Source organism: Salmo salar, chromosome ssa20 (assembly GCF_905237065.1).
Source record: "Salmo salar chromosome ssa20, Ssal_v3.1, whole genome shotgun sequence".
Taxonomy (NCBI): Eukaryota; Metazoa; Chordata; class Actinopteri; order Salmoniformes; family Salmonidae; genus Salmo; species Salmo salar.
In genome coordinates this window covers 16,087,738-16,096,035 of record NC_059461.1, presented here as the reverse complement: position 1 = coordinate 16,096,035, position 8,298 = coordinate 16,087,738, and the positions used below count along the sequence as shown (strand labels likewise).

The following is an 8,298-nucleotide window of genomic DNA, read 5'->3' as shown; positions in this document are numbered from 1 at the left end:
ATGTCACTGCCTCTCATGGTACTTGGACCTGCCTAGTGCCAGTCTTCTCGCAGAGTATATCCAGTCATCGGACCCTGCGGCAATTTGCTTTGCTGGGGGTCAAACTGCACTCATTAGACCAGTCTCCAACTTTAGAGAACTTCCACTCCTGGAATCCGGTGAGTAACATACAGTATCCTGGCTGGGAGACTGCAATATGAGGCTGACGTTTGGGATATTCCCAAAGGATGGCTCCTGTATAACCTTCTCTGGAATCACCTTGGCTCTCTGTACCCTCACCCTGCTCCTAGTGGCTATCAGGGGCTGAAAGCGAGAAAGCGGGAGCGGCCCCAAAAGGCACTCTGCCCTTCAGGGCCGACCCCGTTGCCCTGGTGGGTAACCTGTTCCAGATGGGAGACCAGATCCACCTGTCACTGACGTGTCTCCGTCTGCAGTACGGAGATGTCTTCCAAATGCATGTGGGCTCCCTTGTGGTGGTGGTGCTGCAAGGCTATGCCACCATTAAACAGGTGCCGGTACGGCATGGGGAGGCTTTCGCCAGACACCCTGACCTCTTCACCTTCTCCGCCGTGGCCAATGACACCAGCATGACCTTCAGTGAGTACGGCGCTGCCTGCGTGCTCCACAAGAAGCTGTGCAAGAACACCCTGCGCTCCTTCTTGCAGGCAGAGCCACGGGGCCCTGGCACCATCTGTCTGCTAAAGGAGCACATGTGCGCCGAGGCGGCTGGTATGGTGGAGGTCATTTGGGTCCGCTCAGAGGGGAGCAAGGGGCTAGGTCTGGACCCTGTGGTCCCGCTGGTCACGTCGGTGGCAAATGTGGTGTGTCCCCTGTGTTTCGGGAAGAGGAATGACTACAATGACACAGAGTTCCTCAGTATTGTGCACATCAACAACGAGGTGTTGCGGATCTTCGCTGCAGGAAACCTGGCCGACTTCTTTCCTGTGTCCCGCTACCTGCCGAGCCCATCTCTGAGGAAGATGGTCGAGCACATCAGGAGAATGAACAGCTTCATGGAACACAACATCGAGGAGCACCTGTAGACCTTTTTAAAAGGTATGAGCCACACCTGGGTCATGCAAATTAGAGCATGCCACGGAAATTGTTTAAAACAGAAAACAAAACATGAGTGCTTCTTTTTGCGTCACTCCCTGTAGTCACTCCCTGTTCCAGTCAGTTTTCTTTTGTTTGGTGCCTAATCCCAAACAGGATTTTATTTTATTTTTTTAAATATGCTTAAATCATACTTCATGAGTATATTTAAATTATCTACATTGGAACAATTTTGAATACATTTAATGTCCAGTTTATTTTAATTTTATTGGCATTTAAGTATATTAAATAAATGTAAAGTTATCTAAATTGGGACACTTTTTTGTACTTAAGTATATTTTTAGTATATTAGATAAAGAGCAAAGCAAATATACGCTGAATACACCTTAGGGACATTTTATTTAGATTTCTCATAAATTATAAATATACTAAAATGGTATTTGAATTAGAATTCCTGTATTTTCTTTACAAAAAAGTGTATTTTTTATTTAGTTTTACAAATACACTGCTACTCATTAACCACATTAGCTATTGTAATTAGCCATGTAAAGGTTACCTTGATTGACCAAGGCATCTTCTCAGCCAACGTTAACATGCCATTACAAAGGAGTTGTGGCTGGAGCAGCAATTTACAAGTAACACTTTTGAGAACTGTGCACCATTCACATTTCACACTTTAGTTGTTCACATAATGGAAATAAATTAACATTTAAATAAAATGCGTAATGTGTTACATTTGAATGAGATAAATATGAGAAACAATATCATATTATAAATCTAAACTTCAACAGAAAAGGATGCTGGGGGATATGCACATTTCTGTGCCAATGCGTTTTTGAAAGTATACTTTAAATATATTTTGTGGACATTTAAGCTAAATATACTTTTTGAAAGTATACTTAAGTATATTTTTTTGTAATATGAAAAACTATACTCTCAGGAAGCATGTTCCTCCACTGTGCAATAAACAATCGTGAACAGAATTTCAGAAAGTACTTCAAAACTCATTATTGGCACTGAAACTACAGTGCCTTGCAAAAGTATTCATACCCCTTGGATTTATTCACATTTTGTTGTTACAAAGTGAGATTAAAATGGATTTGTAATTGTAATTGGTAATTTTTTGACAACAATCTACACAAAATGCTATAATGTCAAAGTGGAAGATTTATATTTATTTGTTTTCAAAAGATTGATAGAAATGAAATAACTAAAATATAGTCGTTGCATAAGTATTCAGCTCCCTGAGTCAATATGCTAGAAACACCGTTGGCAGTGATTACAGCGTCTTCATGGGTACGTCTCTAAGAGGTTTACACACGTGGATTATGAAACGTTAGCCCTTTATTATTTTCAGAATTATTCAAGCTCTGTCAATATGTTGGTGTTCATGGCTATACATCCATTTTCAAATCTTGCCATAGATTTTCATGCAAATTTAAGTCAAAACTGTAACTTGGCCACTCAGGAACAGTCTGTCTTCTTGGTAAGCAACTCCAGTGTAGATTTGGCCTTGTGTTTTAGGTTATTGTCCTGCTGAAAGGTGAATTCCTCTCCCAGTGTCTGAAGCAGGGTTTCCTCTAGGATTTTGCCTGTGCTTAACTCCATCCAGTTTCTTTTTATCCCGGAGAAAAGCATACCCATACCATAATGCAGCCACCACTATGCTTGAAATAAGGAGGCAGTTACTCAGTGATGTGTTGTGTTGGATTTGCCCCAAAGATATAGCTTTGCATTTAGGCCCCAAAAGTTTTTTTTGCAGTATTACCTTATTGTAGAGTCACAACAATGTTGTTGATCCATCCTCAGTTTTCTCCCAATAAGTTTAATGATAGTGAACTTAAAGACTGAAAAACAATGAATTTAAAGTACACTTTTAATGTAATGTAGTGAAGGTAGATGATAGTAAATTTATAGTATACTAAAAGATTGAAGCAACTATCAATATAAAGTTAACTTTTAATAAGTGTGTTGAAGTGTAAAGATATGAAATTTATAGTATACTTAAGATTTACTACAAAAATACCTCTCGTATTTAAAGTATATTATTTTAATATTTTGTATATTTAAGTATACTTATATATTAAAATCAACTTTTTTGGGATGAACAGACCCTGAACACAGACAGTATGATATATCGCAATATTGCTGTATTTTAACATATCCAACGGGATTCAGCCATTCTACTGTTACAGCTGGATAATCTATCATGTGTATACAGTGAAAAAAACGAGTTGACGAGGATAGTTTTTGCAGACATCTCCACCTGGAGAGAAATCTCAGCTTTCATGTGTGACCTTTAGGCTGAATTTAGTAGATTAGTAAACTGTTAGATTAGATATGATCAGTGCTATCAGATGCTGGTACAGAGGCACAGAAAACCAGTCAGCCATTGAGGGATTTGTTTCAGAGGGATAGATTTCGCTGGAGGGGATACACAGAGAGTAAAGGAATAACGCAGGGGTAAAAGAAAGGAAGAGATGGGAGAGAGGGAGGGAGAGAGAGTTTGAGGAGAGGTACATGTGGAAAAAGCAAGGTTACTTATTGGAAAGCATATTTTTGCTTGTGATTTTGCCTCTTCGGGTTGTATATGTGAAAAATGGAAATAGTTAGAAGCTGAAATCGAAGCTACAGTATAAGAGACCTATACTCTAGGACAGGGCAGACCAGGCTAATATATACCGAACGAGGCATTGTTCTTGTGCAGTGTCTTAAACACCCGCACATACTCTTTAATTAGGAATAATTAATCTGGTGGAAGACATGTGCTCACATGTTTTCTAGAAGATGCTGCCATTTTACAGTCAGTCTCACTCTCACAATTTGAGGGTACATTTGATTAACGGGTCATGTGCTAAAGTTTTGAAAGGATTACATTTCATTGTGAGTGTATATGGAAATGTAATGGATGTATATAGGACCCGGATATAACCTGGAGTGGCAAGGTTAGGACTCGTCCTGGGCATTTAATCGGAATCTTAATAGCTGCAGGCAAAGTAAAGTGTTATGTAATGTTTTGATGATTATGTGTGGTTCCAGGACTGTATCCGTGACATCACAGATGCTCTGATTGCACTCTGTGAGGAGCGGCAGGAGGATGAGGACACAGCAGTGCTGTCCAACTCCCTCAAATCCAGATGAGTTCATTTTTTTCTGGAGGATCTCCATGCCTGGCAGGGATGGGTTGAAGAATACCTTTGAACAGACCAACACTACAGAAATCTCTTTAAGTTGCCGTTCATCATACCATGGATATGATGATGGTAATAAAGACGATTGTAACTGATGTTACAATTTTTATTAAACTTTTACATTTCAGGACTCGATACCATCATAGCTGGTTTGCAGTGGAGCCTCTTTTACCTCATCAAGTTTCCTGACATCCAGGTCAAAATACACCAGGAGATCCTCTTTATAGGAACAACACCTCCTGACTCCTCCTGACTGAACAGCACTTCTTATAGAAAGCTTTAATACCTTATGCCCTTATAGCGCTATATGGTCTTATTGTCTCCCCATACCTTGTCTCTTTGTATGTCTGCTTGGGTGTCTGCTTTACCTGCAACTTTACCTGCTAAGAATAATTCCTTTGTTTTATAAAAATGGATGAGAGTTCAGCTGTTTTATGAACGAACGGTCATTCCTGACAAACAGCATGTCCTAATGAGCAGAGATTCCTGCAGTACCGCCCAGTTTGACAGTTTGATGGTGTAGATGGGCTGTCCGTGCAGTTCCATACAATGATCTAATCTTTCATAGACAGACCCCCCCCCCCCGTTCTATCCTGTCCTCAATGGCTAGAGACCGTTGCTTGCCAGGGTGACACGCAAAAGGTCACTCTAATTTGCTAAAGACAAAGCTAGTTTTGATGTGGGCTGAGAAAACTGGTGCAGTCTGTTCAGAGGGCACGATGCATTCAGAGAGAGAGAGCGAAAGAGAGAGATTTTGGATACTTGGACAGTCTACTCAGACAGACACAAAGGGGATCACACACAGGGGTATTGCACCGTACGTGAATCACAACCACACAAATCATCCCTTTATCTGAAGATGGAAATTCCAGAATAGATGGCAATAATCCAACAGTCTTTCTTTCTTCTTGGGTCTCACTTTTTTCTGATCGACTCGGCAATGTATCTGATCCTTTTCTCTGTATTTTTACTTTCAGGTACAGTATCTTGTTGTCTTCACCCGAGACATTCAGTATGTTGCCTTTGTATGGTTTAGGCGACCACATTGGCCCTGCCATACTCCATCGGTTTGTGGACAAGACCAAGAGGCCTTTTACCGAGGCCTTCATATACAAGGTGTTCCATCACGTATCCTACGTCCCCTTCACCATACCACACTGGTGAGGCTCTGATAACAGTTACAGTACCAACTTGTAATGTTTATTTCTGCATGGTGCCTGTCTGCTAGTATGTGCAGATCAAAGTGTTAGCTCTGGGAATGGAATGTTGCTATTCACCCAGTTGGTCTCTTTTGTCCTTCTATTCCCCCCTTTAGTACCACAGAAAACGTCACACTCAATGCATACTTCATTCCTAAGGACACGTGTCTTCGTCAATCAGTATCAAGTTAATCATGACATGTGAGTGTTATCTGTATGCGTCTCAAAACACACTTGCAGCGATGGGACAAGACTGTAACTACCAATTGGATACCACGAAATTGGGGAGAAAAAGGAGTAAATAAAAAAATAAGAAATGCGAATTTTTGTTTCCAAGTTGCAAAACATTTTCCGTGTGTGCCCTAATGAACACAACTCTCTTGTGGTGGTCATCACTGGTTGGTTGTCGTTTTACTCCAACCGGTTTTAAGCCATACGGCATCAACTACAATAAGGCCACAACTGGCTTGACTGGGCAGCACCTCACCCACACCATCATAACGCACAGAAACCATGGCTACCCAGACACCAAAACATAACTAATATACAGACTGAACACAACATCTCTACCTGGCAGTGGCGTCATTATCACTGTAATGCAAACACAGTTGCTAGCTGTCAGAGTCAAGACAGAGTTGAGCCGATACAAAGTGAGCAGCCATATCCAAGGATTTGTCCAGAGCCATTTCCTCATTGGTAATGAAATTGATTGATATTGATATTTACCTAGAAGCATGTTATGTGCTATTGTAGTGGTTTAGGATAGGCCTATTCTATATATAACTTAAGTACTTTTATGATATCTGAATACAATGTTAGAATATCTATGCATTCCAAGATTTGGAAAAGTGTATTGTACAGGGTCATCCCAAGTATTATTTTGACTATTAGGGATGGTGATTGGTCCTTCTACCTTCATCAAGTGGAATGAGTTTAGAAATGCCTTTTATTTAAACCCCTATCTGGTTCTTAATCACAACTAAATGCTTAGGAAGACAGGGAGTGTTGTTTTAGATAAGTGATCAGAGCCTTGGGCACCACGCAGCGTTCACTCAGGGTTCATTCCTACCCGACTCACTCCTCCCCTCCTCTCCATCTGTAACTCCGGGGTTTAAAGAGATCTCTCTATCTCCCTTTCTCTCCCCAATCCCCATCTGAAGTAGTTGCCGGGGCTACTCATAGATAGAGTAGAAGCGCCTTTTTACCAAATGCTCTCCCATCTCTCCGACAGACCGATTAGACACACTCTTTGGATCTATCAGACTTATTCCAGGGAGGTTAAGAGGACAGAAGACACACGTCTGAGAAATTCCAATTTGGATCATGTGATGTTCTATTTTAATATTATATTTTTTTTGTTGATAAAACTAGAACTGAAAAGCCATGACAGTACATTTGAATAAGATGAGTATCTGATTTCCAGTATATGTTTAGAGAATAATTCACGGATGTCACAGCAGTGAAGCCATTTTGGGGCTCACGAGTGGCGCAGCGGTCTAAGGCACTGCATCTCAGTGCAAGAGGCATCACTACAGTTCCTGGTTTGAATCCAGGCTGTATCACATCTGGCTGTGATTGGGAGTCCCATAGGGCGGCGCGTCGTCCGGTTTTGGCCTGGGTAGGCCGTCATTGTAAATAAGAATGACTTGCCTAGTAAAATAAAGGTTAAATTAAATAAAATAAAGTAAAATTTGAAAGACATGTCCTTTTTCAGACAACAGTATACACCATGCTTTGCTATAAAGCAGTGGGATGGGACTGGAGAAATGTGACCACTCAAAATCATAGATTGAGATACATTTTTTGAACATATTTTAAAGCACTGTTTGTTTGCAAAGACTAATTCTTGCCTCAAAATATAAACTTATTTTACTCCATTATTTGTAAAACAGTAATTTTTACAAACACTCTATAGCTTCAAAAAATGTCATAGATGATCAGTCCTTGTTTCCAAAGCCCTGTCTATGAATTTGAGTGGTTAAATCTCTCCACCTCATCCTAAGCTGTTTACCAAAACAAGTGGCAGGGTGGCCATTTTGTTGTTTTTCAAAACCCAGACTGTAGCTTTAATACAGCTGTATAAGCACAAGTCATCTATAAATAATATTCTTCAAGAAACAACTCAAAGTTGAACTGGTTTCATGTTCAGGCTCCGTGCTATCTTCTCCATGATAAATCCTGTTATATGCGCCATAGGATAAATTAATGAACATGGTTGGAGTGAAGCATGGACGCAACTCAAATTTAGACCACTTTCGAGGTAAATATATGTAGTTTGGGGAAAAAATGGTTTGAACCACTCCTCAGACCTCAGTATAGGCACACCGGGATATTCAGCTAGATCTCATAACAAACACTCACATTGTCCGAGTTCCAACAGCCAGAGAAATGCATGTTCTCTAAATTGCAAAACGTACAAGCATGGCAGTTTAGGAGCATTTTTTTATTTTATTTGAAAGGACATCCGGAAATGGAGAGAGGAAAAGACAAAGTTTAGAAGGGCATAGACTGAAGTGGCCGATACAGGGCTTGAACCCATAGAGACAGGGGCTTGTGTGTTCCGGAGTAGGGAGCATCGTCTGCTTTCGTACCTCCGATTCCGTCACGCAGTTAGAATTGTTTTGACTTACCCACATTTCTAATTAATTTGCCTCTGTGCTGTCATAGGAGACTCCAACTATGTCTGTTATAGCAGAGAGATCGTTTGGGCGGGTGAAATAAGGGTTGTTAATCAGCAAAATAGCTGCCATACTCTCCAGGGAACGCAACCCCCCTACGCTTACCCAATTTCTCTGCCTGTTCCCTCTGCTCTCTGATCAACCCATTTGTCTCTCACTTAGTTCTAGTCAGCAGAG

The 8,298-nt window shown here is 40.7% G+C and overlaps 1 pseudogene; it reads left to right on the top strand.

Moving 5' to 3' along the window:
* LOC106580228 (cytochrome P450 1A1-like) lies at positions 1 to 5,648 on the top strand (annotated as a pseudogene).
* The last annotated feature ends 2,650 nt before the right edge of the window (positions 5,649 to 8,298 follow it).